Source organism: Motacilla alba, chromosome 1A (genome assembly GCF_015832195.1).
Source record: "Motacilla alba alba isolate MOTALB_02 chromosome 1A, Motacilla_alba_V1.0_pri, whole genome shotgun sequence".
NCBI lineage: Eukaryota > Metazoa > Chordata > Aves > Passeriformes > Motacillidae > Motacilla > Motacilla alba.
Genome location: NC_052031.1, coordinates 24,181,631 through 24,196,137, shown reverse-complemented (window position 1 = coordinate 24,196,137; position 14,507 = coordinate 24,181,631). Strand labels below are relative to the sequence as shown.

Genomic DNA, 14,507 nt, shown 5'->3' with positions numbered 1-14,507 from the left:
CAATACTCAAATAAATACATGCCGGTAAGACATGAAATGTTTTTTGAAACAGTCATAGCAGGGAAATTAACAATCATGAAAGGACAACTGAAAGAAAAATGTGTGTACTCCATGCAGAGCACATGGCATAGCTGGTTTTGATACCATTGGGTACTGCTTCTTTCCAGGCTGTAATTTCTGTCTGCAATGCATTTTTTTTCTCAATAAAAATCTAGTGGCAGTAGGTAGAGTGAAACAAAGATATGTCTAAAGGTCCTGATGAAATGAAAAGATGTTGAAGCAGTGCTTTGGATTTTCTGAATACCCAAACAAAACCCCATGAAACAGTGTAAGAAAACACCAAGTGCTTTTGGGAAGTGAGTTAGGCTCAGCTGGTTTGCCAGTGCTGCATCCTGGGACGTGGATGCCTGCTTCACATCCATGATCTCTGCTTTGCCTGGCTCCTGGTCAGCTGAATTGGCCAAGAGCAGTGTCTTGTAGGGGAAGAAGCTTTGATCAAAGGCTGACCTGCAGTGATTTGAGCTAAAAAAAGGTAGACTGAATGCAGCTGGTCCTTAAATAGGGTCCAGTCTCTGGTCTGTTTTAGCCCAGGCTAATGCCCTGCCAGGGGCTCTGAGAGGTCCTCCAGGTGCCTCCTGTTTGCAAGCCTGTCTGGGCTTCCTTGGCAAAGTGTTGCTGGAGTTCATGCACTTCCATGAAATATGTTGATACAGTTGAAAATGCTGCCAGCAGAAAAATCCCTCCTTGCTCTTCTAGGGAGACAGTGAATAGGAGGCTACTGAGAGATATTTATTAGAATTAGTCTTATAAACCTGTCATAGGGTAATTTATGCTTTCCTCTCTGTGCAGACTACAGCTTTCCTGCTGTAAAGATTGTGAGAAGACTGAGAGTGGTCCCAGACTGAAAAGAACCAAGAGTGTCTGTGAAATCTTGTACTCACATGAAAGCTGAGAAAGATGGCTTGAAAAATACATAGGAATAAAAGTAGCAATGACTATCACATGTAAGAAGAATAGTCTACTTCTTAAGAGGACCAAAGCTTTGCCACATATTCCATTAGGGAAACGTAGAAAAAAAAAAAAGGAAGAGCCCTGGAAAAATATTTGAAAATGTTTATTTTTTTAAAAGCGATGACGTTTGCAATGTTGTCTGCTTGACCATCACCGTATTTCCTTCCCACAGACAGATCTGTGAGATTGTTGAGGTAAAGAAAGCACTTCAAATTCTTCTTCAGTGTCTCTGTTTCTTTTTTCTTCTTTTTCTTACTTCTTTATTTATTTTCTCTTTTTAAAATTTTATTTTGATCATAAATATCCATATATATAAATTTCAGACACTTGTTTTTATCTGATGCTTGGGGGTTTCTGTCCTTTTTCAGGTTTGTTAAGATTTAGTCTCCATTCTTCATTTGAGTTCATGTCCCTGTGCTGGCCACGTGGGTAACAGGTATAAAATCTGCCGTGCTGTAGTGCAGCCAAAGGAGCATTGCACTTCACCATTTTAGCTCAGAGTTTGTTCACGGTCGAGGTTGAATGTGTTCTTCCATCTGCTGGAATCCCAGGGACGTTACAGTGCAATATTGTTCCTGGCACAGAGCGATGAATGTGATCTTTGCTGTGGGAAAATTCCTCTGCCAGCCGTGCTGCTTCAGAGGAGGTTTGTTGTTGGTGCTCTCCTGGGTCACAGGATGTGGCTCAGGCAGCTGTGTCTGCACACAGAGGGGTGGCTGATGCTCCCTGCCATATTACTCTGTTAACCTTCTGCCATCTCTTGACATTCTTTTGTGCTCACACCTCAGTCTGCCCTGACTCTGTCTGCCGTGCACTTTGATTACCGGGTCTCTGGCTCTTCAGCACAGCCTGTTCCCTGAAGCTCTCCACTGCAGTCTCATGAAGATTTTAGATAAAATGGTGTTACAAATTCAAGTACATCCCCATAGCAGGGAAAACCTTTGCTGACCTGGGAAATGAACCCAGTCTGCTGTGTGGATTGCTGCCACACAGCAATACAGCAGTGTTTAATTTGGGTTCTTCAGTATTTGCCGGAAAGGGCTCTGTACTGCACTGCTGGAATGGCACTAGACAGTCTCTTGCATAGTACTTTCATTAGCCTGTTATTTCTCAGGCAAGACTTTTGCTGTCCATTGGGTCCTGTGAAGACCCCCTGGGTTTTAATAAGTACAATGTATGGATACTTGGTTTAGCTCCCTGTGAAAGCAAAATCAGGGATTTGAAAAAACTGGGATAGCCAAGTCCGTGCTGGAATGGTGAAGGTGCGCTCCAAGGCATGCAAGGAGGCTCATAAGTGAGTATTTTTGGGGGTAGAATGAGTGATAGTGACTGATGAGGATCTCTGGACCCCAGCTGGGTGGAGGCTTGTCTCCTCATTCCTCAAGTGGTCACTACTTCCTTGTCCCTTCACTATTTCTCTTAGAAGGAGACTGTGTCTGGGTTGGGAGTGAGGAATAGGAGCACAGAGAGGAAGGGACTTGTGCAAGGTTTTGGTCACGGCTGTGTACAAGGTAAGTGCATGCCACAAGGGAGAGCTAACATTTCCTACTGCAGAAACACATCTGAGTACTGTGTAGAGAGCACAGATTTGAAATTTGACAACCCAGCTCCTTCTGGCAGGGTCTGAAGCTTTTAAATAGAAACTGCACTGGAGCTCTTGGGAAGCTGTTCCCTAGGGAAGGGTCTGGGGGTGGGGGATGCACTGGGAGGCTCACTGCACTCTGCTGTCAGCACTTCCTAATCAGTGATGCAAGCTATAGAAAGGCAGCTTGAGAGTTGTGGGATGGAAGTGGAAAGAGAAATGGTTTCTCTTTGAGTGTAGAAGGAAGTAGAGAGACTTCAAAAGGGCAGAAGCCTTCTTAAGGTCCTGCTGGCATCTTGAAGACAGTAAACTCTATGCAACAAATAAACAAACAAACAAACAGAAGAACAAAATAGAATGTGTGAAAGATGCCTATTGAGCTCTCTGTCAGCAATGGGAATTCAGAGGCTGCTGCACCAAATCTGCTTTTGTGGGACTATACTTCATTTCCCTGAACTGCCTTTGTGCCTGGAGACTAGCAGCTGTCATTTAAGATGCAGCATTCAGGTTTACATTTAGTCAGCACCTTTAAATCAAGATAATTTTTTTTGTTTAGGCTTCATTCAGAAATTACTTCAACCATCATTGAAATGAAAAAGGATGGTTTGTATTTTCCACAAGAACTGTACTCTCTTTGAAAAAATAGCTTGTACATTCACTCTCTTGGTGTCCACAGGCTATTTTATCCAAAGGCTGGATTCTGCCTGTTTGGAGAATGTTAGTTCCAACATATTGGTATAGTATGTAGAAGTACAGAGATGACCCAAGGCTGTATTTGCTCATGACCACAACATTTGCTGCAGTAGGATCATCCCAGGTAGTGGGAACTCTCTGATCCTGCAGGTGGGTGAAGGTGGCAGAGCTGGCTGAGGGTCAGTAGTGACTTGAGCAGGTTGCTGTGTGGGGCAGCCTTTCTTGCTGTGTACTCTCCCCCATATTCTGCTGGGCCAAGTCCATTTCAAGACCTGGTTGCCCACGGGCTGCTCAGGAGAGTGAGTGCCAGTTCTTTGAGGAACGGGGCTCACATGGCTGCATTTGGGGAGCACACGGCAGCTGAAGGCTAGGCAGCAGTGCATGCAGCTGAAGGGGATCATAAAACAGCTCTATGCAGCTTCTAAAGGCATGGTTTAGTGAAATTTTTAATGGTGAGATATTAAAAAATACATTTTGTTGCTGCAGAGGCAATAAAATGATGCCACAGTATTGGCAGAAGTCTGGATCTGTCTGATTGTGAAGGAAAATTAAAACAGACAAGGTTTTAATATTCACCCTGAGCTAAAATGCTGCATCTTAAGAGGATTAAAAGTTTTGCTAATTGCCATCAGCATTTTAATTCCTCTGTCAATTGGAAGAAAAAAAACCTGAGTGTGATTAAGATCATATTTTCTCTGAGGTCAGTGGTGCCTTAAATAAAGGAAATTCAGAAACTCTCAGTTGTTGCACAACAAAGGTAAATAACCAATTTAAACAGTTGTCTGATTATTTTCAAGAAACAATAAAAAAGTACTGTAATTTAAAAAAGATATATAAACCATTATTTGATTCTGAACTATTATCTATCCAAAGTACATTAGGGAAAAGTCCTTGGTTTGGAAAATCGAAGGTTCTTATGATCTTTGTTTATCTTCAGAAACTTCAGAACTCCCTGACACAATCTGTTTCATTGGGCTTGGTGACATGGAAATATTTAATCATGCCATGACCATGTGGGTTTTTTTCCTTAGACTGCAGTTGAAATGGTTATTTCTATACTATTCGGTCTGAAAAAGTGTCCTGTTACTATTGCAATTTTTTTTTTTTTTAAGATGCTAAAAGGGGGAAGCAAAGACACTTCCTATGGCTTGCAGCTATTATTAAATATTAATAAGAGGTATTATGTAATAGTCATATATTATTGTATTAAAATATATTTATTATGCACTCTTAAAATTAGTTCAGTCTAAGCATTATTTCAGTCTTAATTTGGCAAATGAGAATTGTTGGTTAGTTTTCATTATAGAATGTTCCTCACAGAGATGTATATTTTTGTTTTAGTAGCTCTGCATTAGCAGAAGGCACAATTTTGTACTTTTAGATCAAGGCTACCTGCTCCTTTATTACATATATTATATTATAATGTATATAATATATAGAGAACATATTTATATATATATATTTATTATTGTTATTGTTGTTACTGTTATTATATAAACTTGCTGACTTTATTATATGTTCTTTTGCCTCAAATGCAGTGATGGACAGAATACTTATCTGACATGTCTTGGACAAATTATAGAAGAATACTTATCTGACATGTCTTGGACAAATTATAGAAGCCTAAAAAATACTCAGCTCTTAAGGCTAAGTTTCAGTTGGAGGTTAATTCCAAAGATGTGCAGAAAACTTGAAATTCAGATTTTAGGAAAAAGGAAGGCAAAAAGACAGTTATATATCCATCTGCTTTAAGTACCATTATTGAAATAAATTATGCACATTCTTGTATCCTTGTTTTCATCCAAGGACACAACAATGTGCATAATTTATATCAATAAGGGATCCAAGGGGTCTCTGGTTGAGACAGAAGGATATTTTGATGGGGCAATTGAAAGGAAGGGTGAATTCTGGGCCGGGGGGCTGCAGTCTTTGAGATGCACTTGGATACACAGATTGGATTCCCAGTGGGGCCCAGTGGTAGAGCAAGAGGCAACAGGCAGATGCTCAAACACAAGAAATTTTGTCTGAACATGAGACAGCATTTCTTTGCCCTGAGGGTGTTCAGACCCCAGAGCCCATTGCCCAGAGAGGCTGTGCAGTCCTCATTCTTGGAGACATTTAAAACCCAGGTGGATGTGACCATGCGTAACCCACCCCAGCTGGTCCTGATGGGACAAGGACTTGGACAACTTTGCAATCTGTGCTCCTGGAGGGCCATTTCAGAGAGGCTCAACACAGGACAGAGAGCAAGGCAAATGAGAAGGGGGATTTTTCTGTGGGCTTGAGGAGGGAATTGGCTGCGTGTCAGGAAAGGCTGGGTGCTCTCCAAGGGGAGGGATGGATGCTGCTGCCTCAGAGCTCTGGATTAGGAAACATGGGGCAAGTGAAGGGCAGGGCTGGGATCTGAGCTTGTCTGTGTCCTGGTGTAGGCACACAGTTTGTAGTGCAATGCATGAACATGAGCGGTATGAAAGGTTGGGCTAAAGAACAAGAAGGGCAGATGCTTGCAGCCTTCTGAAGTGATAGGGTGTTACTCTGTATGGGCAGGCACCTGAAGCCCTCTGCTGTGGCATGGTGTTACTCTGTATGGGTTGAAGCTTTCTGAAATTGTATGGTGACGCTCTGTGTATCATGGCTGTCTCTGCTGTGTATGCTGTGACAGCTGGGTAGGTAGAACAAGTAACCACCTTACTATACCCATTTCCTCCAACTTGGATTTTAGCTTGAATAAAATTCTATGAATGTGCTTTGTTTGAACCATCCTCAGAGGGTTGCTTCACCATGGCTTTTTGCAAGGGGGCTGTTCACACTATCTGTTACCTGGCCCTGTAGGCTTTTGCGTGGTCTGGTTTTGCTTTGTGTTTACTGCTGAAAGAATAGTAGTCTTTTTCTGTTACAAACTAATGAAGTGCTCTGGCTTAAATTTTAATAGCAATAAAAACCAAGAAAAATTAAAAAGATTTTAAGGAAGAGAGTGCTTTAACTGCAGCTTGCTAGCCAAAAATTACCCCTTTAGAAAGCTCCTGCCCTGGAGACATCTGGCTCTGTAACAGTACACGTAGTTCTGGTGCACTTTGCAGCAGAGCTGAACTGTGACTGGCTATGGCAGTAAGATATTCCAGTCCCTTTCTGGCTTCCACAGTGAACATGCAGTGTTGTGTCTGCCCACTGCCTGAGCCAGGGTGGGCCCCTGCCAAAAGACACATAAGGGATGTTTCAGCAAGGAGGTTTTTAAAATATTTAATGTTATGTCACAGGAAAATAAAAGTTTTTGGCATTTGAGTGACAGTTATCTAACTAACTGCACTGAAATTCTTGTTAGTTCAAGATAGTAAACAACAATGAAACGTCCACAAAGGATTAGTTTCCTGGTGAAATACAAGTTTATATATGTGCTGCTTTCAGTTCCACCTGTGGTGCAGGGGTAAAGTAGAACTGAGTGAACAATTTTTTTCAAAGACTATATTGTATAAAAATAATTGCTCTCATAAGAAGCAATTCTTTCATACAAAAAAACCCCCAGTGTTCCAGAAGAGTCTTAATTCTCTCTGCACAGACATGAGGAAGATAGTTGGAATAAGGGACATGGTAAACACATGTTTAAAACACAGTAATAGAAAAGACCACTGAGGTATTTTCCCTAGGTCTTTTCCCATGACTCTGCATGCCAGGGGAGTCTGTATGTGTCTGGCTGGACACTTGATAATACACAGCCTTTCCTCATTCAAGTAACTAACCCTTTGCTTTTCCCTATCTGTAGTTTGTTGTATCAATTTCAAGCAAATGCATTGTTAGCAACAAAAGTAATGAGGTCTGTAAGTCTTGTTTGTTCCAGTTTATAAAGAGATGTGAAGGTTGAGGTCAGAGAAGATGCCATACTGGACTGCATTCATCCAGCGTACAGTTTCCAGTGGTGTTTGGTGTGAAGTAAATACACAGTAAGCTGTGTGTTATTTCGGAATACATTTTCTTGAGAATTTTTGTTAAAAAAGATTTTCACAAGATGTGAGTCTTATGCTGTTTGACTGAAGTTTAAGGGACCCTCAAGCCTCTGCCCTTGGGGTGCGCACAGGGGCACCTTAACCCACTGAATACAGGAGGCAAGTCAGTCCTTGTGCTTTGGCCAGTCAACAAACCATCTTCTGTGAAGGATAAGTGGTATCAAACAGTACTTGCTATAGTATAAACAGAGCCAGAAGCTCAAGTGGATAACTAACACTGACAACGAACAGCACTAAGCAGAGTTTGTGGCCATCTAAAGGCTGATGGGTTTCAGGAGGCATCAAGGACTGATATTTGGAAGCAATCCCTCTTCTGCAGGCTGAGCAGAGCCACATGCTCATGCTTTGCTGCAAGGTGAAGCTCTTCAGCCTGGTTTGATAACTGATTAGGTGGTATTAAGTAAACAAATCAGGTATATAGGAAGGGCCCCAAACACTTCTACTTGAAGAAAGGACTGTGTGTCCATGCTTACATTTGTTAGGAGGTAGCATGTCTCAGATGGCAGGGAAGACTTACTCTGGTGAAGTGAGGCCTGCTGATTTTATCAACTTCTTGTATCTGCAAAGTGTGCTCAGCATGACCTTCCTGCCTGGGCTGATGAAGTTGATAAACTCAGTGTGCTACCTGGTACTGGACACAAGCCCTTGAACCTTCCATGGCATTGAAAGAAGAGAAGTGTCACAGTGCTTTGAAGTATCAGGAGATTACTGATGTTGTGGGGATCTCTGCAGTGGGCAAAAGGGTGTCTCTCTCAGCTGAACAGCTGAGAGAGATCTGGGATCTCTCTGATCATTCTGGGACCTGTTCAGGGGGAACTATCATAGAAGAAGCCACAGTTCAAAGCAGGTTTGGAGTGCAGGGATCTACATTTTCTTCCTTGAATTATGGGGCCCCTGACATTAGCATAGCTATCTCCTTTTCCAGTGGTTCCCCTAAAACTCTCAGATGCACAGGAGGCACTTCTGTGTAGATGTCTGCACCTGAGCTGCTCAAACCTTATTCTGTGTGTGCTCTCTCTGTAGTCAGTGGAGAGAAATGGGCACTGCTGAAGCTGACAACTGCTGAACTGAAAACAAAACTGATTTAGAAAATCAGTGCTCTCTGATGGTGCTGACCAGGACTTTCTTGGGATGAATGTTGTGGAGACCCGGAGCTGTAACCTCCATGTCTCCTCTCTCCTGTTACACTGTGAAATGCAGCAGCTCTGAGGGTTCCACCACTCCAGGGGGGAGGCCATAAAGGGTGATACCAGCACCCTGGTAGTGTGATCTGCTCAGAGGGAGGCACACTGTTTCTACCAGAGTTCTGAGACACTTGAGTATTGTAATGTCTGATCGTGTAGTTGTCATTAAGTTGCCAGTGCCGCTTACCATCTGGCCTGTCTTGAGTCATGATTCTCCATGGTGCTCATTCACTGACCATCTCCAGGCAGAAGGAGTAAGCTGTGGTTACTGATGCCTTGTTGTGCTTTGGAGCGCTGTGCTGTGACAGGAACCCTGTGAACCAGTTTGTGCCATGAGCTCCTAGTTAAGGGCTCCTTTGTGTCCTAAGATGAGTTTCCACATGGAGTTAGACTGGGAGGCTGTGCATTTTTGCCTGGTGCCAGTGAGGAGGCTGCTGGTACAGCTCATTGTAATGAGGAGGGTAGATGCCACCACCCTTCTCAATCCTGTTTTCCTCTAATTGTCTACATAAGGTTTTTATTATGATGACTAAAAGCCTAACATTTTCTCTAGTGCTTTGTTCAGGAGGGCTTTTCCAGGGTGTCTGTCAAGTTTAAGAGCCTTCTTCTCCTAAAAGCCAGTGATACAGTGCTTAAGAGCATTGCTGGGGCTTCCTCTTTACCACACATTTGTTCTTCAGGCTAGCACTTATCCACATAAGCCTTTTTTATAACTTGCAGAGTGTTGCTTTTCCAGGAGGAATTTTATTCTTCTGTTGTTGTGTGTTCAGCAAATGAGGGTGCTGTGCCCAGGCTTTGTGGCTGGATCCTGATGGATGGACATCAGTGCTACTGCAATCCAACGCCGATCCCAGTGCAGCGTCAGGAGAGCCTCTTGCTTTGGTTGTTTCTCTGACTCACAAAAGCAGTTCTTGGTCAAGAAAAGCTACGATCATCAAGCTATCCAAGCACTTACTAGCTGTGTGGTTAATCTTTTTTTTATTCTGAGAAAAGAATTTTAGGTCTCCAGTATGGGGCTGGCGCTGATTGGAAGTAGAGTGTAACCCCTGGAGTCAGGAGCTGAGACACCACCAAAATGCTGCATCTTGGGAAAACTGAAATCCTGAAATGTGCAGTGCAGCTAGTCAAACAGCTTGCAGTGGACTTGGTTTCCCCACTCACTCTGCAACTGTGTTACATTTATGGCTGCAGTATCAGCTCATTCATAGTTATGCACAAGAGTATCCATATGAGAAAACAGAAATAAAACTCACAGTTATTTTTTTCCCATGGCTATATTATGGATTCCTTTATATCTGCTAGGGAGTCTGCTCAACACAGCACTCACCCATCCAGCAGGGATGTGATTACCTGATTTTGTGGGTATTCTCTTGTAGGCTTACAAGTCCTTCATTTTCCCTGTATTTATGATGAAATCATGGCTATTTGTAATGTCAGATTGAAAGTTCATACTGTGTTTACTCAGGCTGAGAAGTAATCTGAATTTGATCTTCCTCTCTCAACAATCAAACTTTCTGCTAATCATGAAGATTTGGAATTAGATCAGACATTATTAATGCATATTTTAATGCAATGCTGGCAATACTTACTACTCCTGTAAGTCTCTCTGACTCATTTTTATACATATAAATTGGATATTTGTGTTTATGTGGAGCACACATGTTCCCTCTGATTTCAGTGTCCAAGTGATTTATTATGCGTTGGCCTTAATCCTAATTTTTGATCCCTTAGAGTCACATAAAAATCATGACAGTTTGTTTATAATCCTTTGTTTTAATTTGTTATCCACCTCTGTTCACTCTGACAATAGAAACTTTCATGTCCACCTCAAGTGCAGGCCTGTGGCACAGATCCTTGGAAATTACCTGAAATTAGGATAAAAAAAAAATTTAAAAAACCCCAAAACAAACAAAAACATACCTAACAATAAAAAACCCCACAGACAAAAGAAAAAAAAATCACCCAAAATATTTAATATATTTCCCTCAGTGTAGAAAATAAACACCTTGATTTTCTTCCAATATTGAATTATTTTAGAAAGCTATAGCTGGTGATTTAAATTAATTTAACAAATAACACTGAAGATTTATTTGCTTTCTTTGTTTCTAAGTTCTCTTTGGATCATACTCAGAGGTAGTGTGTTCTGCTGGAACATTTTCCAGAGACAGTAGTGGCCCTATTTCATCACACAGGTGCTTGCATTTGGAACAGAAAACTGCTCTCGGGATTGAACAAGACATAACACATGCTCTGATGAGCCATGGGGTTTGATGCTGTTGAAAAAATAACATATTTCATTTGGGTTTGATATGTCATTTGCACACTGGGAGTAGATTGTCACACTGTGTTGGTAACTGTACCAGATATTTGTGGGTAAACAGTTCTGTGTTTAAAAAGAAACCAACCAAACTGAAAACCAAACCGAAACAAAAAAGAGGTGAATCACCATTCGAATCTTTTGACAATATTATACAAAAGGTGAGCTGTACTCCACCACTTACAAAATAATTTTTGCCATTTTTACCAGTCTCCCACTGACTGATACAAGGGAACTTGTTGAAATTTGACAATTCATTCTGTATCCTCTGCTGTAGGGAATGGGAGCACCATTCTGTTGTGTTACTGCCTGATACTAGGTGCCAGATATGCAAAGAAATCTAGCTAGACACCTGCCCATGATCCACGATCTCAGTTGTACTCTAGAATCAGGTGCTTAAGCTAGGCTAATATATTTTCTTTTTTTTCTTTCTTATGTGCACGTATGTATACATGAATATTCTTATATTCTTTACTTACAGTTTTCTGTGTGCAATGCTCTACCATTTCATAACTGCTGGAACTTCATAACTTAACTCCATTAGATGTGCCTCAGATGGCTGGGTGGCCTGAGAGAGACAAAACACAAAAAACTTCCTCTTTTAATGGCTGAGCATCTGCTGGGAGCTGCCTCTTCCTCCCCTTGGCTTGCAGTAATCATGTGCAGAGCTGTGGTGAAGCTAAGATCTTCACTAAAAGAGATGTTGAAAGAAAGGCATTACAGTGATGTAATAATTGATTATTATGGTTCGTTTTGTCTCTGTTTTGAAAAGAAATCTGTCTTTTGAACTTCATCTCTTAGGTAAGGACCAATGCAGACATAAAAATATTTTTTTGGTGGCAAAAAGTACTTTTTCAGTCTGTCTTGTTATTTGTGTGTGTATGCATTTGTATATTTACTCAAAAAGCTTAATTCTCTAGGCATTAATTGCCTAAAATTATGAAGAAAAAGAATTTTTACATTAAACGGGGTTGCAGAAAGGCAGTATGGACTGCACAGAAATATTTTAAAAATCAGCAGAAGAACAAATAATAATGAAAACAGGAAAACATCCCTACAGTCTGTGAATCAGTCTGGTGTAAAATCCTTAGTCTGTGTTGAACAGGACAAAGATCTGAACTTCTTTCCTGCCAGCAATCTCCTTCCTTTCTGTGCCAGCATAACAAGGGAACGGGACGTTGTACAGAGAGAGTGCGAGTGGAAAACATCAAACAGAATGTGATAAGACCAGGCTATGAGGAGAACACTGAGCACTTCAGACAGCTCAGATGTTCACAGATATTCTCCCCTGTTTGGCTATCCAGTCCCTTTGTCTCCCTGTCTCGGCTGTGTGCTGTGGTCCTGTGTCAGCCTTCCTCACTCCCTGAGCTGCTCCTGGTTGTCCAGCACAGCTCCGTGTGGAAACTCGCTGGCATTTGCACAAATGTAGCACTTGAGGCATTTCATTCCAGTGGAACACACCTTTCTTGGCTCAGCTTGGCTCTGCATGCTCTGTAGTCCAACCTGGCAGACCCCACTGGAGCTGTGCCCTGCTGCCAGCTTTCCTGCTGGGAAGGGCTTGTCAGGGCGGTCCTGACCCAGCGGGACATGGTCCCTCTCTCTCTGTTGCCACGGCTCCAAAGTTGTCCCTTTCTGGGACACTGGCTTCATTTAGTGATGGAGGTGTTGGAAGCACCTCTGCACTGGGGGCTCGATGGCACAGCATCAGCGCAGGGTATTTGGTTTGATCCCTTGCAGAGTTGTTTGTGCCTTAAATACAGGCCCCTGTGAGATGAGAAGCTGAAGTTGTTGCACCACGTTGAATTACATTGATTCAATCATGATGTCAACTTTTTCACCAAAAATGGTTGTTAAAGGTAATTCAGGGTCAGCAATGTTGAGCAGAGCATAAAGCCCAAGAACTGCAGCTCTGTAATATGTGCTGCGGTTTGATTTCATTTTTTTCTGCAGCATAAAAAACCACCTTGCAGTATTTTGTGGGTACCATGTTAATGAATAATTCATGTGGCAGCTGTTGCCAGAACTAGCAATACCTACAGAAGCTGGAGACTGTCACAGTGTGTGGGTTCCTGGGGGTCTCACTGCATTTTTAGGAGGGAGCTAACTAACATTACTACAAACACAATAAATTCCTTTTGAAGGTTGCTGAATGATGTGGACTCATTGCAGAGTCACTCGGAGGTTTCCAGTAACACATTAAATGGATCAAGTTTTTCAGTGTCTTAAAAAAAAATCAGTTTTCAGGCATTAAAAAACTTTCAGAACAGGGGAGTTGGTAAGGAAAGGCAAGTTTAACTAATGTAATAAAAATTTTACCTACCTTTGAGGCTTATTGAGAGCATCCTGTACTTCCCCTCTAGAGACTTGAAGGTGTGGGACCTGTTCCCTTGCTCTGGGGAAGACACAGGTGAGAATTCCCTTGTCAAGGTGAGCTGCTCAGGGTAGTAGGACAGGAGAACCTCACAGGTGGGATGGACTTATTTCCTGCTTCCAGAGTTTCTCCTGTGAAAAAGGAGCTTAAATGCAAAATGAAATGTTTTTCTGGTGACAAGAGAATAAAGATTTATGCTTTAATGGATCAGCATAAGGCACATGTACAAAGCTGTCTCTGTTGGTAGCTCAGATTTCCTGCTTGCACTGTTTTTATAGAAAGAAATTACTCTAAAGCAGAAAATTACATCTGTATAAAAAAAATAATGTTTCATTATCCAGCTTAATTATTAAAACTCAAAGTGTGCTTTAGGGCTTAGACACATGTGTCCTTACAAAACAAAGTAATATATGAGTATTATTTTTCTGCAGTGATAAAGTAAGGAATGAAGAATATCTGCTCCAGGAGTGGCAGTAATTGAAAAGCACATCCCTTTCTCTGGAAAATGTGAATGTACAGGAGACAGCTTTGCATAGCATATATTGTTACTGATTTAAATATCTCATGCTAGTTTGTGGTGGAATGTATGAAAGTACATTGTAAATTAATACTTGAACAATGTCTTGTGCACATTGTAAGCAAATCACAGCAATGCTGGCTGCAGATTTCCTTTGACATTTTATGTACATCAATTACATTATCTTCACTGCTGCATAAGAGAAAAAAACCATTTGTTGACCCTTCTTTTCAGTATAAAGCAATAGCAACAGCATTGGAAACAAATCCATAATTCTGACAGCAAACTGAAAGGTTATGGTCTTAAAAGAGCGCTAGGTCAGAAACAGATTTTAACACTTTCTCAAAGTCATTTGACAAAATGTTTTAGGTAAATGTGAAAGAATTTCAGAGAAAATCCTTCAGTAGCCTGTAGCAGGTCACCTTTCCCAACAAGCAACTTACTGACCTGCCAAGGCTAAGACTAATGAAATAGATTATTATGAAATCCTTCCAGAGATACTGCATGGGTTGTTTGGGCTTTTCAAGCGCCTTTATGCGTCAGTGTAATGAGAACTTGGCAGAGGGCCTGGGCTCTGTGACACCTTCAAGGATGTCATTGGAAAATGACAGCCCTGAGATTTTGTCTCTTCCTTGGAAGCAATGCTGTGGGAAGGTCAGATCTGCTCATCGGAGCAGAACTTATTCTTCAGCCTTTGCATGAGTGCACCTGGGATTTTGTTCCAGACACCTATGTTCAAAGGCTTACAGATACATAATACAGAAACAGATACATAATTTCTTTTGAGAACTTGCCTCAGTTGCTGGAAAGTCCAGCCAGAACTTAGTCTGT

The 14,507-nt window shown here is 41.6% G+C and overlaps 1 protein-coding gene across 1 annotated transcript in view; it reads left to right on the top strand.

The window, feature by feature from the left end:
• The window catches only part of ST7 (suppression of tumorigenicity 7), a 136,507-nt gene that overhangs the window by 23,937 nt on the left and 98,063 nt on the right, over nt 1-14,507 (top strand). The gene's annotated exons all lie outside the window — the stretch shown is intronic.